This window comes from Eulemur rufifrons, chromosome 30, assembly GCF_041146395.1.
Source record: "Eulemur rufifrons isolate Redbay chromosome 30, OSU_ERuf_1, whole genome shotgun sequence".
Lineage (NCBI taxonomy): Eukaryota > Metazoa > Chordata > Mammalia > Primates > Lemuridae > Eulemur > Eulemur rufifrons.
This window is the reverse complement of record NC_091012.1, coordinates 106,741,306-106,758,942: the sequence shown is the minus strand read 5'-3', so window position 1 is coordinate 106,758,942 and position 17,637 is coordinate 106,741,306.

Genomic DNA, 17,637 nt, shown 5'->3' with positions numbered 1-17,637 from the left:
TAGCTCATTTTGGTTTTGATTTGCATTTCACCTTTGATTAGAGATGTTGAGCATTTTTTTTTTCATTTGTTGACCGTTAGTCTATCTTCTTTTGAAAAGTATCTGTTCATGTCTTTTGCTCACTTTTTAATATGGGGTTGTTTGATTTTTTTCTTGCTGTTTTGCTTGAGTTCTTTGTAGATTCTGATTATTAGCCCTTTATTGGATGTGTAGCATGTGAATATTTTGTCCCCGTTCAACAAAAATTCCCTGAGCAGCGTCTACATAGTAATGCTCTTGTCAGGGAGACAAATAAAGGTAGGACATGGATCTGGTTTTTAAAGGCATTTGTGATACTACAGGAAAGAGAGAAATGTTCACTTATGAAGACACTGCAAGGTAGAACTTGATCAGTGTCACAAGAAAAGCAAAAAATACAGTAAGAGGAAGTGGTGATTCCAGGAGAACTCCATTGAGTCTGGGCTTTGAAGGCACAGAGTGGGAACCAGAGGATGAAGGTGAGTTTGTGGAGTGACATGCAGCCAGACATTTTGGCCGGGCCTAAACTCATGCTATGATGAGCCAGGATGATGTGGTGAGCAGAGTGGAGCCAGGCTAGGAAGCTGGGACCAGAAGAGGTTAAAAAGGAGAGGATAGGGTGGAAAGCCAGACTGAGACAAAAGAGAGCTTATGTAAGTGGAGAAAGAAGACTGAGGCAGAGGAGCAAAGACAAGTTGCATGGCAGGTGTGCAACGGGTACTTTCATTCATCCATTCATTCATTCGACAAATACTTCTCTATGAAAAGAACTGTCTTTCAAAAAGCATGATCATTCAAAACTCATTGTCACAAAGCCATAGTAAATAACTGGAAATAAACTTTGAAATGCAGAAAAAAAATGTCTTCAGTGCCTCCTAACTGCCCAGTGCTTTTCTTACCCCAGGGGCCCTGGAGTTGGATCAGACAAAGTTTCTATGATTATGGTGGAGGAGTATGTCAGTAAGGACACATTAAAGACAAATCGCAAAAACCTCATGTTTCAATGGCTCAAAATATAAGGCTATTTATGATGCCCAATCAGGAAGTGGACAGTTCTAGGGTTTGTATAGTGGCTCCACGATATCATCAAAAACCCAAGCTCCTTCTACTTCCATCATGCTCAGTATTACTGGCTTCTATTCTCCTCTGGCAGGCCAATTCATGGACACAAGGTAGCTGGTGGAACTCTAGAAAACATATTGAAATTCAGGAGTCAGGAGGGAAAGAGAGAAGAGTTTGTTCTTTGCTTCTTCAATCACGAGGAAAATCTTTTCAGAAACCTCAAAGTCTTCCCCTTCTATCTCATTGACTAGAACCTGATCACATACCCAGCCCAATAGCAATCTCTGCAAAGGGAAATACAAATGCCGTCACTGGCCTGGCCCAATCACTATTAATTTCTTGGGGCTGAGTGCACAGCAGACTAAACAGTCAGACCTCTCTTAGCAGTGAGAGGATGAATGGTAGTTGGGTAGAGAACCAGTAGCATCTGCCACAGTGACAGACACAATATATACACAGGATAACTTCAAAGTGTGACAAATGCTAATGGGGAAAATAAAACAGTGATGAAACAGAGAGTAACTAAGGTAGTGCAGGAAGAGGAGTGAGTTAATAGGGTGGTCAGAATTGGTCTTCTGTGGAGGTGACATTTGCATTTAAATGGCAAGAGCAAGATTGGTGAGCAGAAATGCCAGAGTGGCTGGAACAGAGTGAGAGGGGCAAGTGGTAAGAGATGTGGTCAGAGGTGGAAGCAGGGGCTGTATATAGCATACAAAATAGTATATAGACCAGTGTAGGGACTTGAGGTATTTGTTATGGGTTGAATTGTGTACCCTTCCCCACCCAAAGATATATTGGAGTCCTAATCTCTTAGTACCTCAGAATGTGACCTTATTTGGAAGTAGGGTCTCTGCAGAGATAATCAAGTTAAAATAAAGTCATTAGGATGGAGCCTACTCCAATATGACTGGTGTCCTGGTGAAAAGGAGACTTTTAGACACAGAGATAGATATGCACAGAGAGAAGACGATGTGAATACACACAGAGAGAAGACAGCGATATCACTGGACTGATGCATCTACAAGCCAAGAAATGCCAAGGATTGCCGGCAAATACCTGAAGCTAGAAGCTGCAAGGAAGGAGTCTCCCTGAGAGCCCTCAGAGAGAACAATGGCCCTGCTGACACTTTGACTGCAGACTTCTGGTCTTTAGAGCTATGAGACAGAAAACTTCTGCTGTTTTAAACCACTCACTTTTTGGTATTTTGATAAAGCAGCCCTGGGAAACTAATATAGTTTTGTTTGCAGCAGGGTGACAATTCACTGGTGGGTTTAAAACAATGGTTTACATTTTTTTTTTTTTTTTGAGAGGGTCTCACTCTATCACCTGGGCTAGAGTGCAGTGGCATCATCGCAGCTCACTGCAGCCTCAAACTCCCGGGCTCAAGTGATCATCCTCCCTCAGCCTTCTGAGTAGCTGGGACTACAGGTATGTGCCATTATGCCCAGCTAATTTTTAAATGTTTTGTAGACACAGGATCTCGTTATGTTTCCCAGGCTGATCTTGAAATCCTGGTTTCAAGTGATCCTCCCGCCTTGGCCTCCTACAGGTTTACATTTTTAGAAGCTTATTCTGGCTCATATGTAGGGATGGATCATGGGAGATAAGGAGGTGAAAGGGACAAAGAGTGGCAGAAGAGAAGTCATTGAAGTCTCATAGGCAAGACAAAGGTGGCAGTTTGCACCAAGGTTGAAGTAGTAGAGACAGAGTGAAGTGGACAGATTTTGGATATGTTTTCTGAGTAGAATATACAAGCCTTCCTTCTGGATTGAATGTGGGGGGTGAAAAAAGGAGAAACATCAAGGGTGATTCCTGCCCTATGGTGGAGTGAGGGCAGTATGAGTTTGATGAAGGATGGAGCTGGAATCATTAATGCAGTTTGGAACAGATTCAGTTTGAGATTCTAATAAGACATCCAAGTTGAAATGTAAAGAAGGTGGTTTGCTCTACAAGTCTGGATTTCAGGGCCAATTTCAGAGCTAGAGCTATACATTTGGAGGTTGTCAACATATGGAGGGTATTTAAAGCTACGTGACTGAGATTACCTAGAGAGAGAATCTAGCTAAAGAAAAGATGAGGAGATAGGACGAAGCCCTGGAGCTCCCCTACATTGAGTGACATTGAAAAGAAGTCAAAGGGGTAGGAGGAAAACCAGGAGAGCAGACTGTCACCAGGAAAACAAATAATTGTTTTGGTTTTGCTTTTTTTTTTTTATTTCATCTTATTGTTATGGGGGATACAGAATTGCAGGTTACATACGTTGCCCATGTACTGCCTTTCCCCCCCAGTCAGAGCTCCAGGCGTGTCTGTTCCCCAGGTAGTGCGCGTTGCACCCATCATGTAGGTATATATCCCTCCCTTCCCCACCCCCCCTTCCCGAGTCAGCACCTTCAAGCGTTACCATTCCCCAATGCACTCATTGTGTAGGCATACCCCCATCCCCTCCCCCACCCCCCACCTCAGTCTGATATCCGATTGGTGTCGTTCCCAGATGTGTATTTAGGTGATGATCAGGGAAACCAATTTTCTGGTGAGTACATGTGATGCTTGTTTTTCCATTCTTGGGATACTTCACTTAATATAATGGGTTCCAACACGAAGGTTTTGCTTTTTAATTATAGAAAACTATTGCCAGAAACTAGAGAGAGGATGCTATGGCTTTAGACTTGTGCTTCCCAACTTTAGAATTGAATGGAGAGCTGTAAAAATGCTGAGGTCCAGGCCTCACCTAGGCTAGTTAAAACAGAACTTCTAAGGGTGGGGTCTGGGCATTTGGTATTTTTAAAAGCTCCCCTTACAACACCAAAAGCACTATTCATGAAAGATACAATTGAAAAGTTGGACCTTATTAAAAATAAAAACCTTTGCTCTGTTAAAGACAATATCAAAAGAATGAGAGGAAAAGCCACAGACTGGGAGAAAATATTTGCAAAAGATACATCTGATAAAGGACTGATATTCAAAATATACAAAGAAGTCTTAAACTCAACAATAAGAAAATGAACAACCTAGCTAAAAAAAATGAGCTCAATGCTTGAACAGACACCTCACCAAAGGAGATATACGGATGGCAAATAAACATATAAAAATATGTTCCACATCCTGTTACTAGGGAATTGCAAATTAAAACAACAATGAAATTCCACCACACACCTATTAGAATGGCCAAAATCTCAAACATTGACAATACCACAACACCAAATACTAGAGAGGGTGTGGAGCAACAGGAACTCTCATCCATTACTAGTGGGAATGAAAAATGGTACAGCCACTTTGGAAGAGTCTGGCAGTTTCTTACAAAGTTACAGATTCTTACCATATGATCCAGCAGTTGCGCTCCTTGGTATTTACCCAAATGAGTTGATAACTTATGTCCACACACACTATGTCTGCACATGATGTTTATAGCAGCTTTATTCATAATTGTCAAAACTTGGAAGCAACCAAGATGTTCTTCAGTGGGTGAAGGGATAAATAAACTGCGGTACATCCAGACAATGGAATATTACTTAGCGCTAAAAGGAAATGAGCTATTAAGCCAGGAAAAAAACCCAGAGGAAACTTAAATGCATATTACTAAGGAAAAACAGCCAATCCGTAAAGGCTACATACAGTATGATTCCGACTATATGACATTCTGAAAAAGGCAAAAGTACAGAGACAGTAAAAAGATCAGTGGCTACCAAGGGTTAGAGGGAAGGGAGGGATGAATAGACAGAGCACAGAGGAATTTTAGGGCAGTGAAACTACTCTGTACATGTCATTATACACTTGCCCAAACCCACAGACTATACAACACCAAGAGTGAACCCTAACATAAACTATGGATTCTGGGTGAGAATGATGTGTCAATGTAGGTTCATCAATTGTAACAAATGTACCACTCTGGTGCTGCATGTTGGTAGTGGGGGAGGTTGTGCAAGTGTGGGGACAGGGGATACATGGGAACTCTACCTTCCACTCAATTTTGCTGTGAACCTAAAACTGCTCTAAAAAATAAAGTCTGTTTTAAAGAAACAGAAAAAGCATAGCAACCTCCCTCCCTTCTCCCCAAATTTTACCTGATTAAGGAGGCAGCCTCAAGGAAAAAACAAAATGAAACAAAACAAAAAACTCCTGGTGATTCTAAACATGAGTCTTTAGCCATTATAAATGTACCCAGTCTTTAGTGATTATCAATGTATACAATTTAATAAATAATTTCATAGTGTAAATTCAAATTCATGAACCACTAGGTATGCACTAATTTTAATTAATAATCTCTTTTGGCATCTTTTCCACCATTTTATGAGCATCTTCAAAGCACTGAGAGGACATCTTTTCTTATGACATACTGTACATCTCATCTAAGGCATAAATAAGGGATAATCATGGGTTTATAAAAAGATGACAAAAGAAAAAAGACTCTCCACTCTAAATTTAAGCACCTTTTGAACTTTGTAAGATCGTTTTAAGAGCAACATTGTTAGTGTGATAGAAAAGCTAAGATTTTTATCTATCCCATTTCTTTTTAATAAATTGTCTGTGAGTTACTCCATAAAGATAATGAAAAATTATTTTATACACAAAATCACAAATGTAAGGATTCAAGGCAGTCCAAAGAACATTTGAGAATAAGAAGACTTGTTTTTAAGGAGGAAACAAATCCTCTAATAAAGTGTGTCATCTTGCTTCACATGGTTCTAAAATTAGCCCTGCCTTATTTAGGTGAGAAATAGGGTTATTAAAATCATCACTTAGTACTCTGCCAATCTGCTGGGGGGCTCCATGCTAGAGGTAAGATCCCTAATGTCCATGTCATTTCAAAAATCTTATTCCTCACCCCCAAAGGACTCCTCAATAGCATCTGACACAAATGGACAACTCTTCCTTAAAATTCCTTCTTCCCTTAGTCTTCTTTATGCTATAGGATCCATTCCTACCCTGGCATTCTTTTCCTTCGAGGCCTCAATTCTCTTTTCCACTCACACTCACTTGAGCATTTATCTAGTTCATGGTTCAAATGTTAGCTCAATGTCAATTTCTGCTCCTAGCCCACTTTCTGAACGCCAAAACAAGAATTTCTCTTCTTTCCTCCATTTAAATATCTCATTGACACCTCTCACTGCGGTAGCCAGTCAGGCTGATTATTTACTCCTCTAATGCTGCTAAATTTTTTGTATCCTTAACTTGATTGCATCACAGTTGCCCCAGCCTGGAAACTTGTTATTTAGCTCTGCAATTTGGGGAAAGTTATTAACATCTTACATCCTCAGTTACTTCATCTGTTTTATGGGTAAAGAAAACCAATTTAAGAGGCCCAGTGTGAAGGTTATTTGAGACATTGAACTGTCACTGGTTTAGATTTCAGGCATTATTGCTGTGTGTTGTTAGACGAGACCCTGCTGGAGAACACCTAAGGAAATGGTGAACTCAGTCCTAGCTATAAACAGACCTAAGGTCTTTGACTCCCATATTACAATTCTTATAAAACTACTGGCAGGCTAGGAAGTAATAACTTTCTCCGCAGAATGAGACAGAATGATTTCAGTCATATTTGAACTTTAATTTCTTATGTTCTTGCTATAAAATAATAGACTTAAGTATCAAATCTTACTTTCTCAAATTCTTAAATTTCATAGTATTAAGAAATATTCACTTCCTTTGGTATTAATATAAAAAGCAACATTTATTTAGAAATATATTTTTAATTAACTTTGCATGTCTCAGGATCACTACTTTCACTAGTAGCTCAACAAACTCATGTAAGGTCAGTTTTAATCTTATTTAAAATCAATCTCGGCCGGGCGCGGTGGCTCACGCCTGTAATCCTAGCACTCTGGGAGGCCGAGGTGGGTGGATTGCTCAAGGTCAGGAGTTCGAGACCAGCCTGAGCGAGACCCCGTCTCTACTAAAAATAGAAAGACATTATATGGACACCTAAAAATCTATATAGAAAAAATTAGCCGGGCATAGTGGCGCATGCCTGTAGTCCCAGCTACTCGGGAGGCTGAGGCAGTAGGATCGCTTAAGCCCAGGAGTTTGAGGTTGCTGTGAGCTAGGCTGACGCCACGGCACTCACTCTAGCCTGGGCAACAAAGTGAGACTCTGTCTCAACAAAAAAAAAAAAAAATAAAATAAAATCAATCTCACATAGAAAGAATTATTGTCAGAGTTTGTACTAACAGCTTATAATTAATGTATACCTTTGAGACAATGAATAGTCATTGAATAAATATTCAAAGAATGATTATATTTCTTGATCTTCCCCCAGAGAAAAAAAATCTAGTCATCATATTTGACACTTCTTTATTTTTCCCAAAAGAATTTTTTTCATATTGAACAGTTTCTCTGCCCCAAATTTATGATTGACTTTTTCAATTAAAACTTAATCTTAAAAAACATATTTGGTGGTTTGAGTCAAGAAAAAAATAACAGGCTTAGAGGTGGTCCACAGTTCTTGTATATGATGAATAGAGGCAGCTTCATTTTATCCATTCATTTTTTTTCAGTCTGTATTTACTAAGCACCTATTAAGTGCAGAAAACCCTGCTTTTCTTACTAAATTGATAAATAATTAGATTTTTAGAAATATCCCTTGATTTTTCCAGATATATAAGAAATGATTTCCTAATCTTTATTAGACCAACTCATTCAGTCAGTCAACAAATATATATAAATTCTTTGACACAGAGTCTCATTCTGTGTTCCCCAAGCTACAGTGCAGTGGTGTCATCATAGCTCACTGCAACCTCCATCTCCTGGGCTCAAGCGATCCTCCTGCATCAGCCTCCCTAAGTGCTAGGATTACAGGTGTGAGTCACCATGCCTGGCAACAAATGATTTTAGAGCATTGTCAAGCTCTGTTTTAGGTCTTAGGGTCACAGTAGCAAACACGACAGACAAGGTCCCAGCTTTCGTGAAGTTGACATTCTATTAGGGATGATAGACAGCAAGCTCATAAACAAATATGCAATGTACTTTCAGGTGATGATAAGTGCAATGAAGGAAATCAAAAATCATAAGGGAATCCAGAGTGAAGGGGAATGCTATTTTAGATTGGGTGATCAGGAAATGTACCCAGGAGGAGATGGTATTTGAACAGAGACATGGGTGAAGTAAGAGAGCCGTGCAAGGACTAGGAGAAGACCATTCCAGGCAGAGGAGAAAACCCTGGGAGGGGAGCAAGCTTGGCACATTCAAGATGAAGAGAGGAGGTCACTATGGCTAAAGCAGAGTGAACAAGAGAAAGAGTAGAAGAAAATGAGCCAATGGGTGGATCATGTCAAGCCTATGACTGTGGTGAGGCATTTTGAGTAGATTCTAATGTGATGGGAAACCACTGGGGAGTTTTGAACTAGAGGATGACATGATCTGATTCATGTTTGTAAAAGATCATCCTGGGTCTTTTGTGGTAATAAGGCAGTCTGGGTAGGAGGCCAATACAATAAAATGTGGTGGAATTCTGACTATATTTTGAAAGCAGAGCTCTTGCAGAACTTGCTGATGGATTGAATTTATGGCTTGGGTGAAGAAGAGGAATTGGCGATGACACTTAGGTTTTTGGTATGAACAACTGGTGATTAATTGGTGTTCCCATTTCATTGAGATGGGAAAGATTAGAGGATGAGTGCAATGGATGTTGGAGGCAAAACAAAGAGCCCTGATTTAGACATAATAGATTATCTATTGTGCAACAAGGACAAATGTTCTGATGGCAAGCACATCAGACCCGCTGGAACAGCATTCATTGCAGATATGCAGGTGCCCATCACCCTCTGGGGTAGCTTTCCCCCAGATGCCAGATGTGGAAGAGGACAGGACTTTTGGGATGTGGGGCCTTGAAGGGCAAAATGTAGCAATATGATACAGTAGAACCATGCTCCATCCCTATCCTGCCAGTCCCTTCTCTTATATGATCAGGGACCAGAATATAATAAGAATATGATAAAGCATAACCTTGTCCCACCCCTATCCTGCCAGCTCATCTTCTAGTGTTACAGAAGTGAGAGAAGGATCGAAGCTCTGTGTTGCAGCTGTATGACACAGAAACCTAATAGCAGGATGTACAACATTGGAGCTTATGATTGCAGAAAAACCAGCCTCTATCTGGGCATGCTTGAAGGGCTCAGGTCCAAGTCCCATCATTGACCAGGATTGATTGCATTAAATACTGGCCTTAGCCAGTTTCTATGGAGATTTGCAGAAGGCCAGTTCCCTCTCTGCAGGGAATAATTCATGAACAAATTAACACTTACCTCTTAGTAAAAACTTGGATTGAATTGGCAGTGGTGGAGTGGTGCAATGTGGTTGGGTTCTGGAAATGCTCTGAATGTAGATTTCCAAAAAATCTTGCTGGTGCGCTGGCTTTAGGATTTGAGGGGGAGGAGTCAAGGAGGATGTATAAGTTTTTTGTCCTGAACAACTTATTTAATAGTGTTGTCATTGACAGAAATAAGGAAGATTGAAGGAGTGTGTAGTGGGGGTAGAGGTGGAATCAAGAATTCTGATTTAGAAAAGCCTAATAGCCACTCAAGTAGAAAGGCAAACAGCACCTGGAGTTCAGGGACGAGATCTGGGCTGCAGATACAAATTTTGTAGTCATCAGCATGTAGGTGCCTTTGAAAGCCATGAAACTAGATGATCATAGGAGCAAATAAGAAAGAGAAAAGGGCTGCAAACTAACTCTTGCCCAGGTGTGTCAATATTTAGAATTCTGGAGCAGATCCAGTGCCCACTTCTATTCCAGGCAGACTCTTGGTTGCCCACACCAAGGAAAGAGGGGACATTCAAGCACAATGTACTCTCAAAATGATGCTTGTGATTTACTGCTTAAGGCAGGCTTGAGATAGACCTAATGCATCATGTTCCAAGGCAATGGGAGAATATTTCTACAAGCATAGACACAGAAGATGACAAAGACACAAAAATTAAAAGTAAATCTTTCTCCCCACTCCTCTAAAAAGAATTCCTTGTCACCTCAACAAGAAATTGACAAGAGCCCATACTTTTCCTACTATTCAGAGATTTCAGTTAAATTTATATATTATTTCAAAACTTATTTTTTTTATTTTGAGACAGAGTCTTACTCCATTGCCCCGGGTAGAGTGCAGTGGCATCATCATAGCTTACTGCAACCTCAAACTCCTGGGCTCAAGCAATCCTCCTGCCTCAGCCTCCCGAGTAGCTGGGACTACAGGCATGCACCATCACGCTCGGCTAATTTTTTCTATTTTTGGTAGAGATGGGGTCTTGCTCTTGCTCAGGCTGGTCTTGACCTCAAGCAATCCTCCCACCTCAGCCTCCCAGAGTGTTAGGATTACAGGCAAACTATGCCCAGACTATTTCAAAGCTTTCTGCCCAGGGGTTGTTTTTCTTTTGAATGCAACATTTTATCCTATCTTCAATAGGGCTACATTTTGCTATTCCTTCCCCTCAAACTACAGAACTCTTAAATTATTGGACATTCCCCTCACACGCTATGTCTATTTTCTGCTTCAAGTCTAGGTTTCTCAGATCAATATTTCAAGTAGGGAGAAATGATGCTTCAGATCTGGTTATTCCATTACAGATCACTGTTATGTTCTTCATTACCCTGAGGAGAAATCATCAAGGAAATTTGAAAATGCCCTTGACCTTTCTTCAGCTTTTGGGTCTAGAGCCAGGAATTTGTTATAGCCTAAGATAAATGAACTAGGCATTAACTCATGATTTGTAATACTAAATCAGGAACAAAAAGAGTCTTGGTTGAAGGGGATGGTGCAACAAATAAAAATGTCCAACAGTAGAAAATAGAAAATCACTCATGTCTATCTTTGTCTTAGCTTATTTCCTTCTCTTCCTCCCCAAACAGAAAGATCTGTCATTTTTTTAAAAAAATAAAAACAATTAAAATTTAATATATTGGATTCTAAAATTTGTCAGGACCAATATATAGGTGAGAAGAATAAGAAAGTTCTGGAAAAATAAGCAATGAATAATGAAGGATGTGATGAAAACAGTTACTACTCACCCAATATCCATGTTTTCCTCCACGTTGCTTAGCCTCCTTGTAGTGGACAGTATAATGGGACCAGTTCTGGCCAGTGGAAGAAAAGGTGTGACTTCTGGGTCAAACTGTTTAAGATCCTGGGCACAAATTCTCCAGCTCTTTAGCCTACGCTTCGGTGACCTGGAAGCCATATATGAAGATTGAGGCCTCACAGCATGGAAGTATAACCAGCTGCATAAACAAAGACACCTTTTCATAGTTCTCTTATGTGTCAAGTTCCCAGGCCAGTAAGATGGGCTGATCAGAACTTTATAACTTTCTGTTGCACTGATACATTTCCTTTAGAGTTTTTTTTTTTCCCCAGAAACAACAGAACCTACTTACAGCAATGATATAATTACAAAGCCTTATACCACCTGTTATCCAGAGATGACAAGCTAAGCGACACTCCACCACAGATCATGCCAGAGGACCTGCTGAGCAACCTACTCCCCGCATCCCACCTACACACAAAACTAAAAAAGGGATCAATATTAACCTTTAGCTCATTATACTACTAAAATCCCTGCATTGGGAGGGACTTATCCACCATTTTTTTTTCTCTTTTTATTTTATTTTTAAATTTTTGATAGAGATGGGATCTCACTACATTGTCCAGGCTAGTCACAAACTCCTGGCCTCAAGCGATCCACCATTTTTTTTATCATGTGATATATGTACTAACATAATTTCTCACTGTGCTTGTGTGCCCTCCACTCTGCCGCAAACATGTAACGATGCTCACTCACTTCGTACCTTATTCACTTCACCTCTAGAAAAACCCTTGACACCTTTGGCCAGGGAGGCGTATTTGAGGCAGTCCATTCCTCCCACCTCTTGGTTGATGCATCCTCTACAATAAATCTCCTTTCTTCCTTGGCAATCCTTGTTGTTTCAGTAATTGACTTTCTGTGCAACAAGCAACAGAGGGAACCCTGCCTTGTGGGCTTGTTAACAGAAGAAGCCCATATCACTGAATCTCTACATGGAAGACAACTGGCCGGGAGAGTCAAATGACCCACACTGGAATTCATGTGACTGTCAAATAAGTCTTTGTTGTATTAAGCTACAGAGATTTGGAATTTTGTGTTTTACCATTACCTGGGCATATACTAATATAAAAGCCAACCTTCCTCAATAGATAATACTAAACAGATCAATGAAATATAAAAGGGTTCGTTCGTAAATCAACCTATGCATATTTGGAAGCTTAGTATATGACAATGATATCTTAATCAGTGGAGAAAGATTACTGGTGCTTGTCTCAGTTAGCAAATTAACTCTAAACTTAGTGGTTCAAAATGACAATAATCATTTATTATTTCAGGGATTCAGTGGGTCAGAAATTCAGACAGGGCACAGTAGAAATAGCTTGTCTCCATATCACCATGTCTGGGACAGATCAAAGGCTAGAGGCTGAAACCCTCTGAAGCCTCATTCACTCACATATCTGAGGCTGATACTGGCCATTGGCTGGGGGCCTAGCTGGGGCTGTCAGTTGAAACACCCACACATGGCCTCTCTGCACAGCCTAGGCAGCCTCACAAAATGGTGGCTGGGTTTTAAGGGTGAATGTAGCAAGAAAGAGACCCAGGAGGAACCCAAATTGCCTTTCATGACCTAGCCCCAGAAGTCACCCAGAATCACTTTGGTTATATTCTTTTGATCAAAGCAGTTACATATGTCCACCCAAGTTTAAGGAAGGGAACACAGACCCCACCTTTCAACGGAGAAGTGTCAATGTCATATTGTAAGAAGGGAATGACAAATGGGATATACATGCAACCATCTTTTTACAATACAATCTGCCACTGTGCAAGCAGGTAATTTGTTTCCTAAGGATCTGATACCATTTTTGGACAATTTGAATGTATGCCCTCCTACTACAGAGATGAGAATAAAAAATATTTTTATATACAGATATTATGCTTTAAACAGATTACTGAAACTCTACTCAATAATTGCACAAAAGAAGAGGTGTGCATAAACTTTCCTAAAATTAAAGGAATTTTTTGGGTAGGGCTTCCTCAAATTACAAACTAGTATATAGATAAAATTTCCATATGTATTATTTTATCTAGTTATTTTGTGCTGTTGGAAATAACTTACTTTGGGTCCTTTACTGAGATATTTTTAATGGTCTAAAGCCTTGAAAAATTCTAGGCTAAGGATATTTTTGCTATATTATATGGAGTAGAGCTTCAGGCTTTCCCCCCCATATGTCTATGTAGTAAACAAAAAACAATTTTCTAGGAGAATCTTAGCTTCGTCCATAGTTTTCTCATGCTTCACCTTAAAGAAGAGGTAATATGGATCTCTATTCAAGCATGCACCCTTGTTATGTGGTTCCTTGCCTTTTACAAAAGGATGTCAGATGTCAACCCTACTCCCAGGCCATTGATCATCTGCAAAAATATTCCAACATAGAAGGATTGACTATTAGAATTCATCAGTTAGTGCAATCTTGAACCCTCTGTTGCCCTATATTTAATTTAATGTTTGTTTGAAATAAATAATGCCTAGGGAAGTTTACCTGAGGGATATAGAATCCACTTTGTAGCCAGCATTGTCATTGCTCTGCCCAGATCCCCTTGTGTGATGGTTAATTTTAGGTGTCAACTTGACTGGATTAAGAAATACCTAGAAACCTGGTAAAGCATTATTTTTGGATGTGTCTGTGAGGGTGTTTCCAGAGGAGATTAGCAAGTTACTCTGAGTGAACTGGGGAGGAAGATCCACCCTCAGTGTGGGCAGGCACCATTCAATCCGCTAGGGGCCCAGAGAGAACAAAACAGAGAAAAGACTAAGGTGTTGATTTATCTGAAGGAGCTAGGTCATACTCTTCCTGCCCTGTCCTTGGACATCAGAAATCTAGGCTCCACAGCCTTTACAGCCTTTGGACTCTGGGACTTATACCAGTGGCCCCTGGTTCTCAGGCCTTCAGCCTTGGACTGATATCATTGGCTTCCCTGGTTCTGAGGCCTTTGAACTTGGACTGAGCCACATAACTAGCATCCCAGGGTATCCAGCTTGCAGACAGCCTGTCATGGGACTTCTCAGCCTCCATAATCATGAAAGCCAATTCCCTTAATAATCTCCTCTCATCTCTCTCTCTCTCATCTCTCTCTCTCTCTCTTTCTCTCTCTCGGTTCTTCAGAACCCTGATGACTAATATAACTTGTATCCCTTTTACCAGCATGTACCCTCCCTCAACTTTGGCAACTATTTTGGGAGGATTAATCCCATAGGCTACTGGAGCCACTTTGCTCACAGGTACTAGAGCAGGAAGTACCTGGGACTTTATCTCACTTCTACTTGCTCCTGGACCCTATAGCCCTTAGCCAATGACGGATGGGTGCCAGAAAATAAAGTCCAGTTCTTTTGCCCCAAGTCAGGACAAACTCTGAGTTGCAATTTATTCCCCAGATCTCCCTGCAGGATCAGGCTGAGACTAGGATGTCACCTAAATTTTCACCTTTGCTTGGCTTCTTCCCCTCCTCTATCCTGCTTCATTCATTCCTTTGCCAGTTTTTCCTGGAAGCACTTTTAAAATAAATCACATGAACATTAATTTTTAGATTAGAGTCTGCTTCTGAAGAACATAACCAAAGATACATCTATCTCCTTAGATATTCTAATATCTTTCTCTGAATTAGGGTAGAACATTAGAGAGTAGGATACTCAGAATAAATGGTGTCATCCTACTGAATCAGAATCTACACATTAATGAGATCCCCAGGAGATATGTGTGTACACTAACGTCCCAGAAGCACTTTTCTGAGAAAGACCCTTATCAACTGGTTCAAGAAAAAGTAAGATATTGGAATAAACTAGAAACCATGGAAGAAATTGCAAAATTTGTAGGAAAATTACTGGGTTATTTTCATTTTATAATATTCCAATCTTATTTAAATAATCTCAAAGTAGAGAAAATGATGGAAAGCTTTTAACTCATTTTATGAAGTTGGCCAAACCACAATATCAAAACCTGATAAAGAATAAACACTCAAAGAGAAGGTTTATTAAATAGTCTAGTGACTGTATAGAAATAAAAATCCTGAACACAGCATTGGCAAACTGAATCCAGCATGAAAATAAAAGAATAATACACCACAGTGAAAAAAAGTTTATACCAGGAATGCAAGGGTTATTTAATATTTTAAAATCTACTAATATAATTTATCATATAGGGGGAAAAAGCCAGAATTTCAATGAATGTCCCCAAATTAATTCATTAATAGATGATAAAATTAAATATCCATTAATTATAAACAGAGTATATGTAGTAAACTGGAACAGGCAAAAACTTAACATGATAAATGGCATATTTTGCAAACCAGCAACTTACATCATTCTGACGGGCTTTTCAACTGAAATCAGGAATAAGTTAAGGACTCTTAAAATCACAACTATTCTTTTTTATTTCTTGTGAGTTCTGGACAATACAACAAAACAATAAAAGAAATAAGAGGTATAAATATTTGCAAGGGGGCAAAACTAATTCATTTTTCATTTTTTTTTAACCCTCCTCAAAACCTCAAGAAGATCATCCATGAAAATATAACCACTAGGAAGTAGCAGAAAACAATATAAAAACACAAGTATCAATAATTTTCAAATAGTAAAAACCAAATATTATTTCATTCACAAAATGAATAAAAATATTACATATTTACAAATGATCTTAACAAGAAATGTTCAATACTGTGCAGAGAAAACCCACAAACACAAAAAACAAAAAAAGAGTTTAAAATAGAGAAAGACATCATGTTTCTTGATAGGAAAATCCATTATTGTTAAAGTGTTAACTCTTTCCAGTTTGTTTTATAAATGTGATACATTTCTTATCTAATTCAATACCAACTGAACATTTTTGCAACTTGACAAGTGCTTTTAAAGTTTATCCAAAGGAATAAATATGCTAGAAGAACCAACAAAATTTTTTTTTTGATGGCAGTAATTTTATCATTTAAGTGTCTCCAAACTTAGTGTCAATGCCTAACAAATTCTTATCGATTTTAATTGAAATATTGAACCAAAGCAAGCACTAAATATTAGCAAAAATGCATATATGTATCAACCTTTATGTAACTATTAAATTCTAGTGTCCAAACGGAAAAAATCCTGCACTATTTAAAACTTTGCGACTTCAGTCACGTTATGGAACCTCTGGATGTATATCACTTTTCTCACTTGTTACACAGGGATACTACTTTCTTTCTTTTATTTTTTTATTTTTTTATTTTTTTTTTATTTCATCTTGTTATGGGGGATACAGAATTGCAGGTTACATACGTTGCTCCTGTACCGCCTTTCCCCCCAAGTCAGAGCTCCAGGCGTGTCTGTTCCCCAGGTCGTGCGCATTGCACCCATCGTGTAGGTATATATCCCTCCCTTCCCCACCCCCCCTTCCCGAGTCAGCACCTTCAAGTGTTACCACTCCCCAAACGGTGCGCAATGCACTCATTGTGTAGGCATACCCCCATCCCCTCCCCCACCCCCCACCTCAGTCTGATATCCAATTGGTGTCGTTCCCAGATGTGTATTTAGGTGATGATCAGGGAAACCAATTTTCTGGTGAGTACATGTGATGCTTGTTTTTCCATTCTTGGGATACTTCACTTAATATAATGAGAACCAACAAAATTTTAAAAAGAAAAATAAGAACAGACTTGAAACCAAATGTTGAAATATATCATAAAGCGGCTGCTCTCAGTGCAGGGTTGTTTACAACTAATTGATCACAACCAGTTACAGATTCCTTTGTTCCTCCTCCACTCCCACTGCTTCACTTGACTAGCCTAAAAAGAAAAGGAAGTAAAAAAAAGAAACATATCATAAAGCCACAATAATTTGAACAATGTGGTGCTGGTTCAGGACTAGATAAACAAATCAAAGTAACAAAAATAGAAAGTCCAGAACAGACTTTCTATTGATGAGAATGTTTAAGAATTCAGTATATAATAGTTATGGCATTTGAAATCATATTTATTATATAAAGTGACTAAATATTTGTGGGAAAATTTAATTAACCTCATTATATTCCAGAATAAATTTTAGGTGGTTTAAAAATGTAAATTTTTAAGAAAAAAATCAAGAACATTCTAGAAGAGAATATAAATACACATTTATGTAAGGGTGAGGTAGGCTTTTCTAATCATGATATCCAGAGCATTGTCATTGCCTTAGTCTGTTTTGTGCTGTTATAAGGGAATACCACAGACTGGGTAATTTATAAAGAAAAGAAATTTATTTCTTACAATTCTGGAGGCTGAGAAGTCTAAGGTTGAGGGGCCTGCATCTGGTGAGGTCTTTCTTTGCTGCCTAATCTCATGGCAGAAGGCAGAAGGGCAAGAAAGCGTGAGAGAGCTCAGGAGAGTAAGGGGGGCCCGAACTCGATTTTATAATAAGCTCACTCTTGCAATAACTAACCCACTCCAGCAGAGTGACATTAATCCATTCGTGAGGGCAAAGCCTTCATGACCAATCACCTCTTATTAAGCCCCACCTCTCAACATTGTTGCATTGGGGATTAAGTTTCCAATACA